Below are 15,581 nucleotides of genomic sequence, written 5' to 3'. Positions count from 1 at the left end.
CAAGGTAATTCCCTGAATACTTCAAATACAATACAATACTTCCCTGAAGTAAGGTGATGGCGTCCCGTCAAGAAGCTACTATCACTACCTCAATCACACATGAGCACACAGGTCTTTAGCATCTATACGCTGGTCCGACACAGGATCATTAATACTAACTCAGAGTATTACAGCCCCGAGGGCGGCTCTATTAGTCTTCCAACACTATCACTGTCTCTGCGGTGGTCTTTTGAGCGTAGAATCTTTAGTAGCCTACTTCTATTACTACCTCAATCACTCATAGATGTTCTTTTGTTTTCTCTTGAGCGTAGGATCTGTTTCTGTTATTAGTGATATTAAGTTTATATCTGTATTTATTTGCTGCTACACTATATTGTTGAGATGATTTCTTATAGAAGGAATAGTACAGACGAATGATATCATTATCATTAGTCATCGTCGCTATCAGGATACTGGATAATGTTAGCCTACTCGTGGTAAGTCTGTTTTTTTATTTTTTTTTATTATTAATACTATACTAAAACTATTTATAATACAGTACTGGCTTTTTTTCAGGTGTGTAAATGTATATCATGCTAACAATGAGTAGTGTGATGGCCATGGTTGACCACAGAACACGTCTCTGTTCATAATATGTAAACACTCAATTATTTTGAAGTATCGCCCTGGTCGCAATATTTATTCTGATTACTTTTGTGTGATAAAGATGACTGATAAAGCTATTATATGTAGCTAGTATGAATAACAAAATGCTTTTTCTGTGTCCATATTTGACTAATAATAATAATGCAAAAAATTGCACTTCAAATGAACATTTCTGAGAAAAATGTTTAATAGTCTTTAATAATAAATATATATCCAAATTAAAAACTTAAAGGGATAGTTCACTTTGAAATAAAATTTTGGTATGTTTTAGCTTACCTCAAGGGCATCCAAGATGTGGGTGTCTTTTTTTTCCGCAGTAGTTTCAATTTTTATATTTTTAGGTCAAACCGTTCTTGTCTGTCAGTCATTTAATGCAGGTCTATGGTCACTATATCTCAAAGAGCATACACAAAGTCCAAATTAAAACAATTCCCCATCATCCAAATTAAACAATTCCCCATCGTAAGTACACATTGATGGCCTAAGACACGAAACGAGCGGTTTGTGTGAGAAAATGAACAGTATTTATATCGTTTTTACATCTTATACACAACCACGTCCAAGTGATCTGAGGGCGCGCGCGCTTCCTGGTATGTGACATGTGCGCAGACTGGTGCATAGATATATACACTAGATGTCGCCTTGGCTACGGCAGTTCATTGTAACATTCTTTGTGTGACATATGTAATGAAATGCCCTTTGAGGTATGTAATATCTGACAGCAAGCCACGATTTAATTGTACCTTTGAGGTATGTAATATCTGACAGCAAGCCACGAAGTAATTTTCATATTGTTTAAATTCCTCTTATTTAAGTGATCATTAATTTTGATGGTGTAAATGTATATCATGCTAACAATGAGTAGTGTGATGGCCATGGTTGCCGACCTTGATTACCTGGTTGAAGTGAAACTTTCTTGACGGCTGAATATATCACACACGTTTGCTAGTATTCTCTTTAAATTGTAACAGCTGAACCTAATCAGAGCCTAACATGCAAAAGAATCATCAGGAATAAACAAATATTCTCCAAAAACATTGGACACTACAATATTTTAAGTATTACATACAGTACTTTAATGTAGGCCTACAATTACACCTGAATAGATCTCTTGTGCTCCTAAAAGCTTCTGTCGACTAAGTAGTTGCAGCAGGAGAAAAGTTGATCAGGTGATGTTGGTTATGTTTTGACATAATCATAATTTGACCCGAATCACTAAACTCATTTAGAGTCTAATCTCTGATTAAATCCCTTAATTTGCAAAAAAGTTTTCACGCTTGCTTGACATGGTTTTTGACTTCTGCGAGTTAAAGAGTTAAAGTTCCCCAATTATGGTTTTTCGAATATTCCCTTTCACGCAGTGTAATATTGCTGTTTGTGAATGTAACCTTTCTGCAAATGGTTTAATTCGAAAGTGCACAATAAATAAAGTTATTGTCTCCCAAAAGAAAGAATCGTCTCTGAACCACCATTACGAGTCGTTTGTGTTTTGAATCCTACAGCTTTACATCTCTACGACACTAGAAGATACATTTGCATATAACGCCTTCGCTTTACGTTTGGATGGAAACCCAGCTATTGTAGCTACTGATTATTTGTCAGGGAAAACAATTTCAACATAATGAAATATAGTTATTTTTAAGTGACCCAATACAGTGTTCTCTGAGTAATTTTTATTTTTATTTTCTCATTTACAGAATCTTTTTGCATCACATCACTAACACATTGTGTTGCTTGTTCAGTTTACATACAGATTTTTTTTTTTTTTTACTATTTTCACAAGTAAGGTGAACATTTTTTACATTTTGTACGTTTACACTTTTAATTCTAATATCACAAAAGATCAAGAGAGAGAGAGAGAGAGAGAGAGAGATGTGATTTGTGAACATATACCAGGACAGAGTAAACAGTAAATGACTGTATAACATCAGATTGATCAGAGATGCATCATAGTCGAAGGCAGACCGATGGCATCAAATACAGCATTTTACATTACAGTATGTATGCCATGTGATCCTGTAAACAGATTACCATGGTAGAGACATTACTGTAACTCACCCTTCATCTGTAAAGATCAACTACAGTATAGATTCAGTCTTATGGTACAGTGAGAATATTTACTGTATCAGAAGCAAACTCTGTTCACAAAACCTCATGGGAGTTTCATAACTTCATCACACCTTCCCACATATCACATATCAATGTTTGTCTGGCCCAGCTCCGGTCCACAAAGCCCCTTTTTCCTCTGTCCTCATGCTGCAAATAATGACTGTCCTGGAGTGGCCTAGATCTGGATTAAAGACAAGGGCTACACATGGGCCATAACTGGCTGAGAGGAGGCCAGCAGTGCCAGCGGAGGCCACGGGGTCACCCCTAAATTATACACTTAAAATTGTGCTTTTCTCCTTTGGTGATTCTGCTTGTTAACATCACGTGTCTTCAATAATGCTCAATCATCACTCAATTAATCAATGTTGACAGCACTATGGCTCAGCGTGGCTTCAACAGGAACACAATGAAGACGAAATAAGAATAAACAGGCTTTAATAGCAGAACACATACATAACCAAACTTAGCAAACAGAGAACAATGAGGAACTAAATACACACACTGTAAAACCCAACAAGTTAAGCTAACTAATTTCATTTGAGGAAACCGATTGCCTTAATTCAATTAAGTTTATAAAAAACAATAGTTATGAGTACTCTGAACTTATTTTAATCGAGACCACTAAAACAATAATACAAAGTCAAATTCAATAAGTTAAGCTAACTTATTACATTTGAGGACACCGATTGCCTTAATTCACTGTAAAACCCAACAAGTTAAGCTAACTCATTTCATTTGAGGAAACCGACTGCCTTAATTCAATTAAGTTTATAAAAAACAATAGTTATGAGTACTCTGAACTTATTTTAATCGAGACCACTAAAACAATAATACAAAGTCAAATTCAATAAGTTAAGCTAACTTATTATTACATTTGAGGACACCGATTGCCTCAATTCAATTAAGTTTATAAAAAACAATAGTTATGAGTACTCTGAACTTATTTTAATCAAGGCCACTAAAACAATAATACAAAGTCAAATTCAATAAGTTAAGCTAACTTATTACATTTGAGGACACCGATTGCCTTAATTCACTGTAAAACCCAACAAGTTAAGCTAACTCATTTCATCTGAGGAAACCGATTGCCTCAATTCAATTAAGTTTATAAAAACAATAGTTATGAGTACTCTGAACTTATTTCAGTTGAGTTTACTAAAAGTAGATATACATTGCAGTCAATAAATTAAGTGATTAATTAAGTGATTATTGCAATAGAATCTGTCTGCACCCCGCAAGACTTCAAGTAACGCCCCTTCAAGTTACGTCACTTAAAGTTACGCCCCTTCAGGTTACTTCACGCCACAAGTCACGCCCCTTCAAGTTACGTCACGTCACTTCAAGTTTCGCCCACTTCCGCGATATGACGAGATGACATCAAATGACCGCGAGATTGATTAAAGTATGCGATTAGTTCCGTATGCTTTTTAATCGATCTCGCACAAGTTTAACTGAACATATTCAAATAAACTAAACTGACTCTTACCTGTTCATGAACATAAACCTTTGAGATGACATCTTCAAAATGCCTGTTTTTGTCTGTATTCAGTAAAGCAAGTTTCAATATGCATTAATGCCAAGGTATTGATAATGTATTGCTAGAAAACATATTGCAATGTTTAGTTTTTTTCTAATTGTCCCACCTCAACTACTGTGGAGCAAGTACTAATATAGCTATTCTTTTGAAATTGTGCTTTGTCTAAAACATTTTTTTTTTATAAATATTGTTAAACATCTTTTCATGTTTTAAATAAATAATTTTAAACATCTGTTCATGTCATATTGCCTGATGTGCTGACAAATGAATTTTTGACAACACTAATAAACCGCTAAATGCACTACTGTCAAATATCTTATGATACTTTGAGACAAATTAACTACAAGCAAACTTATCACAAATTTTTTTTTTTTATTGAAAGGCAACACAATTGTGGCAATCCACAATTTCTGGCACTAATATTGTCATAGAAAATCATATTGTGCCTCCAGCCACATAAAAACAGTCCATGCAGCAGTATCCAGCAAAATCATTTTCAGAGTAGAACCCTTGAAGTTTTCCTCTTTGTCCACTTGCCTTCACAGTCTTTGTACAAATCATCGCATTGAATGCAACGGGAGATCAGGGGCCTGTTTCAGAAAGGAGGTTCAACCAACTCTGAGTCAAAACTTAAACTCTGAGTTTACTTACCCTGAGATGAGAAACTCTGAGTTTTCGGTTACAGAACAGCTGAAATTAGTTAGTTCAATCAACTCTGAGTTGACCTACTCTGAGTTAAGCGCGTGCACCACAACTATAAAAAGCCATTATCAATGGAGCGCAGATATTATGAGTCACCATGACAACAGCACCAGACAAAAAGAGGTCTTCATATTTCTCACCAGTACAAACATTACTGTAATTTTACAGTATTAGAACATTAATACTGTAATTTAATGAAAGGGATTACTCTTAATTCTTCTGTAATTTAAAGTAAAATCTGATGTAATTGCATTAGACTATAGAACAATTCTGTATATTTAACACACATTTTTAAAAGGTATATTTTTAATGTAAAATACAAAGATGTTGTGGACATCCCAAACACCCAAATTGGGCGCAGGTGCAGGACAACTAAATGATATAAACAAAATAAAGAAGTGTCAAGTCCGCACACTGAAAATTAATGCTCCAAAAGAGTTTATTCAAGCTATTCAAGCTCAAGCAACGTTTCGACCCTCAGGTCTTCATCAGGCTCAATGTTAATGTAATAGTGAAGTCAACTTTAAATAGATACAGGTGATCACCTTAATCAGGCACACCCAAGAAATCATGTGACAAATACAAGTCTATATTAATATATAATATTATGTGTCTACACATCAAACAATCTACACATTCTGATTATTTCACATTTTTATGTGGAGTAGCCGATATAATCAAAGTTTAAATCTAAGTATAAACAGGTATTCTTATTTGTTTAGAATGTAAATAATCTACTACTGTATTTTCAGTTGCCAGTTAAGGAGTTATATAGACTTCATCTTATTTATTTTTTTAAAACTGCAGTAAAAATAGCAACATTTTATTTATTAATAAAAGATAAATTGTATTAATAAAAATGTACTGAAAGAATGAATGAGGTGTTTAAACACCACTTCCTCTTTAAAAAAGGGGAGGAGACCGAAAGAAACTCTGGGTTTACAGAAGAAACCCTGCTCCTGACCAGGTTAGGTTCACAGAGTAAGTTGCCATGGTAACTGACTCTGTGTATAAGTTACCTCTCTTTCAGAAACGGGCTTGACTTACTCTGCTTTCTCAGGTTTGACATACCTCCCGTTCTGAAACAGAAAACTCAGAGTTTCCCTCATTTCAGGGTTAACATACTCAGAGTTTTCACTTAACCTCCTTTCTGAAACAGGCCCCAGATAGGGAATGCGGTAGGTTCTTTTATACTCCTCTGAAAAGGAGTTCCAGTTTACCACACCTGTTGACAAAAGAAAATAAAGGTTTAAGTGTAAAACATGTTTGCATTTCTTTCTTTTTTTTAATATGAACTTTTTCCTCAATATTAATTTTAGTAGTGGTGTGCCACCCCACAACAAGACAATTCAGAAATGAAAAGAAACACTTATTGCCTAAAACAAAAAGCATTAGTCTAATGTTTAAGTGAATGTTATATTATGATGATTAAAATAATTTTAGCACTAGAACCTTGACTTGAATCATAACTATGGCCCACACAAATGTAGAATCGTCACTCAAAAGCACAACAGCTGCACACAAATCACAGAGGAAACAGTCATAAACTTATACAGAAAATAATAAATTAGGAAACATCTATGTACAACATGCATTTACATTTTAATAATGGCAAGTGACCACTCCAGGGTCCATCTTATGTGTTGTGTTGCTGGCATCTTCAGGACACAGATTGACAAGTGGCACTCAAGTAATCACCACTAAGAAACGTGCATTATTCTGAATGCAGCGATGTGTGAGGGGAAATAAATAACATTACACGTTGCATGTTACAGAGTGAGCTCCCAAATTACCCTAATGTTTACCCTGACTAGCTAGCTTATTCTTATTGCCCGCCAATAGTTATGTTGCTTTCACATGCTATCAGAAATGTGATATTTACAACTTTTGAAATCGTGATCTCGAGCTCATTGCATTCAAGTTCGAAATTGGAGGGTGTTCATGTACATTTTATACCAAGGAAAGTCGTTTTACGCCAATTCCGAGAGCAAGGCAGCATTATTATTACCACGCCAGCCAGTAGGCTAAATACTTAACAACGCCAAGCGATGACGGATTAGTTTTAAATAAATAAAAACTTTTAATAGATTATCAACTCCAGAAACAGTACAAAAATGTGTTACTGTATGAACATTTCTTATACAGTTCAATTTAAACAGTTATCTGTGGAAAATATTCTTACCGTGGTCTCTGAACGAGCTGCCATCTTGCCAACAAAATCTCGTTCTACTGACATCTCGTGTGATTCGGTTGTGATTTGGACAACTTCAAGTTACGCCTCCTTCAAGTTACGCCCCTTTCAAGTTACGCCCCCAGTCTATAGCCTTTTAATGATTGCTTTGGCATCAACATAGATGGACATTTGCAAGGTTTTCTAAAAACAATGAAAGAAATAATAATCAACATAAATTCACGTAAGTGGTACATTGTAGATATAAATGAAAAATTCAACATGAAGTATTTGCTTATACAAGTTATAACGATCGCTATTCAAACTTCAAAGGATTGACGGCATATAATCCTATGGCGTTACGCTCAGTCTACTAAATCAGCGTAGGCTCCGCAACGCGCTTGTTGCGCACTATACAGTGACGTACAGCGCTGATTCTGTGCGCATCTCCGTTATTATGCTAGACATGAAGAATTCAGAACATAAATAATATTGTATAGACCTTATGCACCAGAGAAACAAGGGCGCCGCCATCTTTGGAAAATTGTCTTTTAACTTCCGTTTTGCGGTCGCTCTGTATATTTATATGGCATTTCTGTCCAGGAGTAATTCGCTTTTTAAGTGGATTTACTTAATGTAAAGTTAACGAAAGTTATCATGAGGACTGTAATGTTTAAAGCAGATGACTTAACAAATGTAAATCGACCGGGAAGATTTTAAAACGAGCCGTTCATTAATAAACACGCAAAACGCTGTGAAAATACAGACCGGAAGTCAAAAGACAATGAGCGCAGCGCTGAAAAGGGGCGGAGCTACATAAGGTCTATAAAGTACATAAGTTGTATAAGTACTTACGTTTTACGTTTTCAGCTTCTGCACATTTTAATGATCTAATTACTTTATTGTAATGAATGTAGTTATCAAAAAATCTAACTCTATCAAGTCTTTAAATAGAGCTGTTTTATAGGCTTTTATCATGTATCCTGACTCAAATAATGTGTTTCTAACAGCAAACACTCAGAATAAAGTGAGATGATCTGCTGATGATCCTGAATGGCTTGTTGAATGAGTGTTGATAGTCTGAGGCTCATCAATATTAACAGATCTGCTGAAAACACTCTTTATTTCATGACAATAGTTCCTGTTTTCACCTCATTTATTATGCTGATGTCTTCAGATCTCCTGTAAATTGACACTTAAAGCTCATTTCATTGGTGTCAACACACTCAAAAAAAAAATATTGTGTCTAAACATAAGATTTATGTATTTGAATTGCATATAAAATTTCCATCCATTTAGATTACTTAGTTTTAACATAAACCAATCAATAATCTGAATGTGATTAATATTTTTAAGTCATATATAAATGAAACAGATAAGATTTATATAATTGTATTAATAAACTGAATGTGATTTATATTTGTCAGTCATATGTAAATGAAACGGGTAAGATGTATGTAATAGTACACAGAAAAACGCCCATGTCAAATTAACACTGCTCAGTGTTCATATGTCTGCACACTACAGAGTTAAAGCGGTGTTTAAGTTAATGAGATAATTAAGTGATGATTGAGCATTAATTATGAACACCTGCTGTTAACAAGCAGAATCACTGAAAGAAAGAGAAACACAAGAATTACAACTGACTTCAGCCACAGCCTTAGGGCCCGTCCACACGGAGACGCGTTTCGCTGTATACGTATACATTTTTTATCGTATTGGCGTTTCGTCCACACGGATCCGGCGTTTTGGGAGACTGAAACCGCTATTTTTTTAAACCGGGTCCCAAAGTGGATAAATCTGAAAACGACACCCTTGCGGTTTCGTGTGTACAGCCAATCCGTATATTTTGTGAAACGATGATGTCATCACATCACGTGTCGTCTGTGTCACGAGCAACAGCAACAACAATAATGGCGGACTTATATGATTGTATTCGTGCTGCAGAAGTTACTAAGCCTACTAGCTTTATTACAGCAAAATCTATTGCTTCTCTGCAACTGTGGTGAGCAAAAAGCGATAATCTTTGTCTTCTTCTTCTTGGTTCGTATACAGCGCGCAAGGTTATGGCATGCTCAAAGTCTTCTTCTCCGTGTATAGTGTATCTCTGTGGCAGAATTACAGCGCCCCATACTGGTCTGGCATATATACTACACCGTTTTCAGTCGGTTTCAGTGGTTTCGTGTGTACGCAGATATTTCTTGAGACGACGCCGTGTTTACGGAATTTTTTTTTAGAATGAGGAAAAAAATATATCGGATCGGGAACGCACCGGCTTTGTGTGGACGTGGCCTTAGATGAAATCAACTGAAGAGAAAAGAAGACATTAAATCTGTGAAGATCTCAGCAGAGGAGCTTTAAACAACTCCACAAACAGCATTACCAGCTTCACTTATTACTAACCAGACTGACTTTATTTAATTTCCGGTTTAATGAAATCAATAGTTGTATTTTAAAGTCACCATGATGGTGGTTAGCGTTTGCTTTAGTTGGACTCTTGACCCTTGACTCTTTAATATAAAATTTTCTCTGGCTGCTATAATTGTGTTTATAAAGCACATTTGTTGCAGCAAAAAAGCCAAGAGAAAAAGAGATCAGGTGATGTTGGCTAACATAATTATGTTCCACGAAATAAATGAATGTAAAAATAAATAATTTGACTAATTAAAAATGTCCATCTTCACTTAACTTTAAAACATTTGTGTTTCAGTCTGATGGTAAGTCTGACATCATTGTTTCCATGTCCAAAAGCTCTATCAGATGCCAAAAACAAACAAACAGTGCTAATATACACTCATTATGCTGTAATATTCCTGAAAATTATGGTCCTAACCTTTATCTCTATACTGAAATCTCTAATGGTTAGTTATTCAGCCATTTTGTACACTATGGCTTTTGAAAAGCTTAAATGTGTGACTTGAATCAACAGTGTTCATAAATGGTTGTTGAATATTCTCATGAAACAAGATAGAGGAAGTAGAGGCTTCGTCCTGGAAACAGAGTTAAGGTGCAGTAAAATTATCTGTTCTGTGAATGTTCAGTTGTGAATTCCAGTCATTTTAATAAGAATCCACACGATCAGCAATTTCGTTTGTGGTCAAATATGTCACTATGGGACCCACTTGGTCACTGGAATTCGCTGGATTTGACCAAGCGTGCCGCACAACCCCTGAAAAGTGAAGCCAAAACGTCTCAATTGCCTCCCGGTGACTGGTCCTAGTATAGGTCATAAGCCCCGCCTGCCCGTGTTATTCAACGAGATGTGAGACCAACTAAACAATTAAATTACACTTCAAATATCTTTTATCCAAAGGTGGTTTCTTTCGTTTGCTGTCGTTTTTATCACGCTAATGTAAATTCAAGTGTCTGTTTCAAAAAGTTGTTTTTTAGTTAGTTACGTGATGCGGTGGTGTAACATCATGATGGACAGCTGTGATTGACAGGTTTTCTGAGCGAAGTAGTCACTGAAGCACCAACGGACATTTTTTCGGGATCTTCGGAGGACTGAGTAGATTGTATTTACTTTATTTTAACAAGTCTCTTGTCGTACTGCAATCAATTTTTTAAAAAGTGTGCAGAATCCACTCTCCCTGTGAGAGTGAGGGCGCTGGAGCGTTGATTTCGCGGCTTTGCTTCCTGCTCACTACTGCGCAGGTCTGGTCCCGAGATCACTACTGCGCAGACTCAAGTTCCAATATGTCAGCGCCATATCGGGACACTGGCGGCTTCAGTTCTCACCAATGGAAGAGACCGAAGGGGTGTCGTCCATCTTTTTTTACAGTCTATGGATTTGACCAACAGAAAGCTGTGTGAAAGTGACTCCTGTGTGAGCTGTGCTTCATACATTACGTCGCTACACTGCTGACAATGGTCAATGGACTTTTTTTGCATGTGTAATTTCACGAAATTCAAAAATGTGACCGCACCTCTACTCGCTGCAACATAAAATGCCATCAATAATAAAATCTTCACAAGGGACATGTGCGATACTTAAAGAGTTAGAAAAGTAAAAAGGTAGAGAAGATTTGTTCTCCATTTGTTTTTCCTCTTTTCTGGTGTCCAGGCACTTCAGTGATTTTCAGGTCTACAGGAGGATTTTTATTCTTGTTCAAACTTGTATTTCAGCTTACCGAGATCCCTGCAAAGTACAAAATTTACTGTTAGAAAGGTTATTAAAGTGATAGTTGTGAAATTTAAATAATTTCCTCAGCCTTGTGATGTTCCAAACCTGTTTGACTTTCTGTCTGTGAACCCAAAAGCAGATCTCAGGCATAATGCAACCCCTGTCACCATTCACTTTCACTGCATGAAACAAGCAGCAAAAAATTGTGTAAATCATTCATGAAACCATTCTTATATACACTTGTCTAGTTCAATTCAATGCAACAATTCATGTAAAAATGGTTAAGAAATCTCCCAGAAAAGATCCTAAAAATAATCAATGAGTTCACAACTCATGTGTTATGGGTTGTGTTGTAAGTCTTCTGAAGCCATATAATAGCTTTTTCCTTTTTTTTGTCGAAAAAGTTGAAGTTATAATTCAGAGTTAAAATGTCTTTTTTTTTTCAAATGCAAATGATAAAGATATAAGAAAAATGCATAGCATTATAGGTGCCAAACCTGTGATATTATTTTTCTGAGTATCTAGTTGAACAAGCCTTATTGGTTCATTGTTTGATTGTTCACAGGTGACCCTTGTCTAGTCGTTAGTCTTGTGTATTTAAGCCCTCATGTTTGCCCTGTGTCTTTGTCTAGGATTGTATGTTTCTTGTGAATGTTTTCTTGTCTGTGTTCTTATTTCTTAGTTTCATGCCTTGCATGACCTTGTTTTAAGTTTGATCACGTTTTATAATTAAAGTTGCATTTGGGATCTCTACATCTTGCCTGCAGTGGATTTATTTGTTACAGTATGGATATCTATCTATTAGGGCTGGGCGATTTAAATCGCGATATTGTTATGCGCATCTCGTCAGTAAAGCCGGTTCCTTGATTAGTAGTAAATCACCATCACCTGCTTTCAGATGGAGCGGCATTTAGGGCTGAGGAGATAATTAAGTGATTCATTTAGTGATGATTGAGCATTATTGAAGACACCTGATGTTAACAAGCAGAATCACTGAAGAAGAAAATCACAAATTGTAAGTTACCATTAAGGTGATGGGTGTTTGCTTTAGTTGGGCTCTAGACCATTATATGTTTACTTGAATATTTACTGTTGTTTGTCTGCTGTTATTGATTTATAACAGTTAAATGAACAAAGTAAAATGTTATCTTATAGTGTTGGTTATGTTTTGACATAATCATGCTGTGATCTGAACAATGAAACATAGTAAGATAGTTTGGTTTAACTTGTTAGCAGCAGTTTTGTGATTCTTCAGCCTATGATTATAGTACTTTATTTATAATTTAAAATATTTAATAAACATTGTTCTGATCAAAAAGATGTTCAAACATAATCATTTAAAACACAGACATCAATAATCAGCCTGTGAATCTCAACAATGGTGACAATAATAATGCATGTTGAAGTGGCTGCCACCAATCACAACTCATTAATGGTTCCCATCATGCATTGCAGTATGAATAAATTATGATCTGAATTGTCTATGTAATTTACTTTTCCTAATTGAATATTCTGCTCCTCACCATTGTTGAGATGCATAGACTGAATCTTGACATCTGTATGTGCCTAAAAGAATGATTTTTTTTTTAAACAACTTTTAAGAAATCTTTAATATTACCGGTATATCAAAAATTCTGGCCATTTATTCAGATTCACAGTTATGCTGTAACCAACAACTTAAATCGAAGTCAGAAAGAAGGATTTTAATGAGTTCAGTGATCAAGTTCAAATGATGATTGTCATAATATAACCAACACCATCAGATAACTTTTTATTCTTTGTTCAACTGGCAGTTTTAACTCAGATACAGCAGCCAAAGAAAATCTAAAGAACACATAAAAGGGTCAGAGCCCAACTAAAGCAACTACCCATCACAATAACGGTAACTTACAATTTGCGATTTTCTCCTTCAGCGATTCTGCTTGTTAACATCAGGTGTCTTCAATAATGCTCAATCATCACTAAATTAATCACTTAATTATCTCATTAACTTAAACACTCTTGAGTGTGGACTCATACACTCCCAGGAGTGTTAATTTAACACTGGAGGTTTTGCTGTGTACAAAGAGCCGTAGTTAACTGACAAGCTGAGCCATATCGCATTAAATATCGCTGGCGATACGTCCGCGATATTAATGCGATATGGCTCAGCTTGTCAGTTAACTACGGCTCTTTGTAGTATATGCCGCTTCATCTGAAAGCAGATGATGGCGATTTACTACTAATCAAGGAACCGGCTTTACTGACGAGATGCGCATAACAATATCGCGATTTAAATCGCCCAGCCCTACTATCTATTGAGAGTGAGGAGGCACGTGCCGATTTGGGTTGATTTGGGCGGGGTCCGAGCCGGTCGGCCATGATGGTAGGAGACGCTATCGGTTGCCAGGGGCAACGCCTTCAGAACTTCAGAGGTGCGGCTAAACATTCCAGAGTTCTTTAATTTTTGCGCATTTATTATTTCGGCAGGACAGAGACGGATCTACGAATACTAGAAAGAAAAGGAAGAAAGTAAATCAATGCAAAAAGATAAGGCGAAAGAAAAGGGACCTTACAGGAACAAGCTCACAACAAGCGCAAAACAGCGGTATTTGGAGAAGCTCTCAGGCATCCAAAATATCGACCCATACAAGCTCCCTGCAGCGGAATGGCACAGAGACCTGGACCATTTACCTCCATGAACATATATGGACATCGAGAATTATCTTGTTTTTGGTGTAAGTTACTACAAAATGCAGGAGTTTAAAAGCCACAAGTCTTTGGAAAGTTACGAGGCTTTCTGCTGTGGCTGGGTGCAGGACTTGGCCATCTACAAGCCTCCAGGTGGTGAAAACAGCGTTGTACTGGCAAAGGTAAGTTTCTTCACATGCGTTTTAGTGTGTTGTAATTACATTGCATTTAGCAGACACTTCTTGACCAAAATGACAAAGTAATTAACTGCGACTGTTTCGTAAACACTAGATTGTAACGAGATGTTCAATGTACACAAACGTTTCCAACATGTTTTGATATTTTGAATAGGTGGAGTTTTTTCGAAACATTACGATTCACCATCTTCTCTCTTTCACTGCTCTGTGCAGGTAAATGTTTTTTTATTATATGGTGTTGAAGAATTTACTCTGTTCATGAAGTTGTATTTTCTGTATTGTTAAAAAAATATTTGATACGAACTGTTTTATAAAGTATTTAATTCATGGTTTTACTAAAAATACTAGATGTTATTTACATTAAATTCATACATTTAAGAGTAACATAAAAAGGATGATGTAAGCTGTGTAATCAGTTTTATACAGGAAAAGACAGTATTGAACTGTTTACAAAGTCTGTAATTTTTCTGGAGAGATTATTACATTTAAGATTTATTTTTGTTTACTGTTTTAAGTACACTATAATGTGAATGAGTAATGTTTACTGTGATATTGAGGGCAGCAGAGCTAAAGAGAACTGCTGTGGGTGGAGTTTTTTCGAAACATTACGATTCACCATCTTCTCTCTTTCACTGCTCTGTGCAGAAAAATAAAGTCGGCTGTCATCTACAATTCGAGTGTGTGTGTTGATGAGGGGTGAGACAAACCGGGTCAGAGAGAGAAAAAAGCAAAGGTCACACCATTAACAGTGTGAATGCAAGGTGTAAGAGATTCAGACGAGGCTGCAGACAGGTGGTAATCTAAAGTGTAGACTGTAACTTGAAATAAAAATGGGCACTTTCTGTCTTAAATGCTTTTTACTCTTTCCATAATTTATTTACCTTTATTTATTTAACAGGTCCTGCTTTCACGGCGGCTCAGTGAGCCTCCTCTTACTCCATGGGTGATCTTAACACCATCGGGACAAGTGTGTTCGGCCCACTGCACCTGTATGGCCGGCGTAGCGGAGTCGTGCACCCACGTTGGAGACCTGCTCTTCATGGTCAATGCCTGTGTCCGGCTAAAGGTGAAGGCCACGGTCACAGATGAGCCGGCGTACTGGAAGCTCCCAAGCAGCATCAACAAGGTGCAACCAGAGGTTGGTCACCAGATCAATTTTATATCTGCAGCAGCCACACGCAGATCTCTGGACAGACAAATTGATGGTGAGACCAACGATAGTCCAGCGAAGAGAACACGTATGGGCAAAACAACACCAACACCAGAAAAGCTGGCAATATTCTACTGGCAAATCAGCATGACAAGCACAGGATCTGCCATTTTAAGTGTGCTCCCTGACTACTGTGAGCTGTTTAGAGATCCTGTTCTGCCCATTCGGAGCCTACAGTCTCTGGTTAATGGAACTGGCCTTAATAGGAGTGACCTACC

This window comes from Rutilus rutilus (genome assembly GCF_951802725.1).
Source record: "Rutilus rutilus genome assembly, chromosome: 1".
Taxonomy (NCBI): Eukaryota; Metazoa; Chordata; class Actinopteri; order Cypriniformes; family Leuciscidae; genus Rutilus; species Rutilus rutilus.
Note: the sequence above shows the minus strand (reverse complement) of the source record.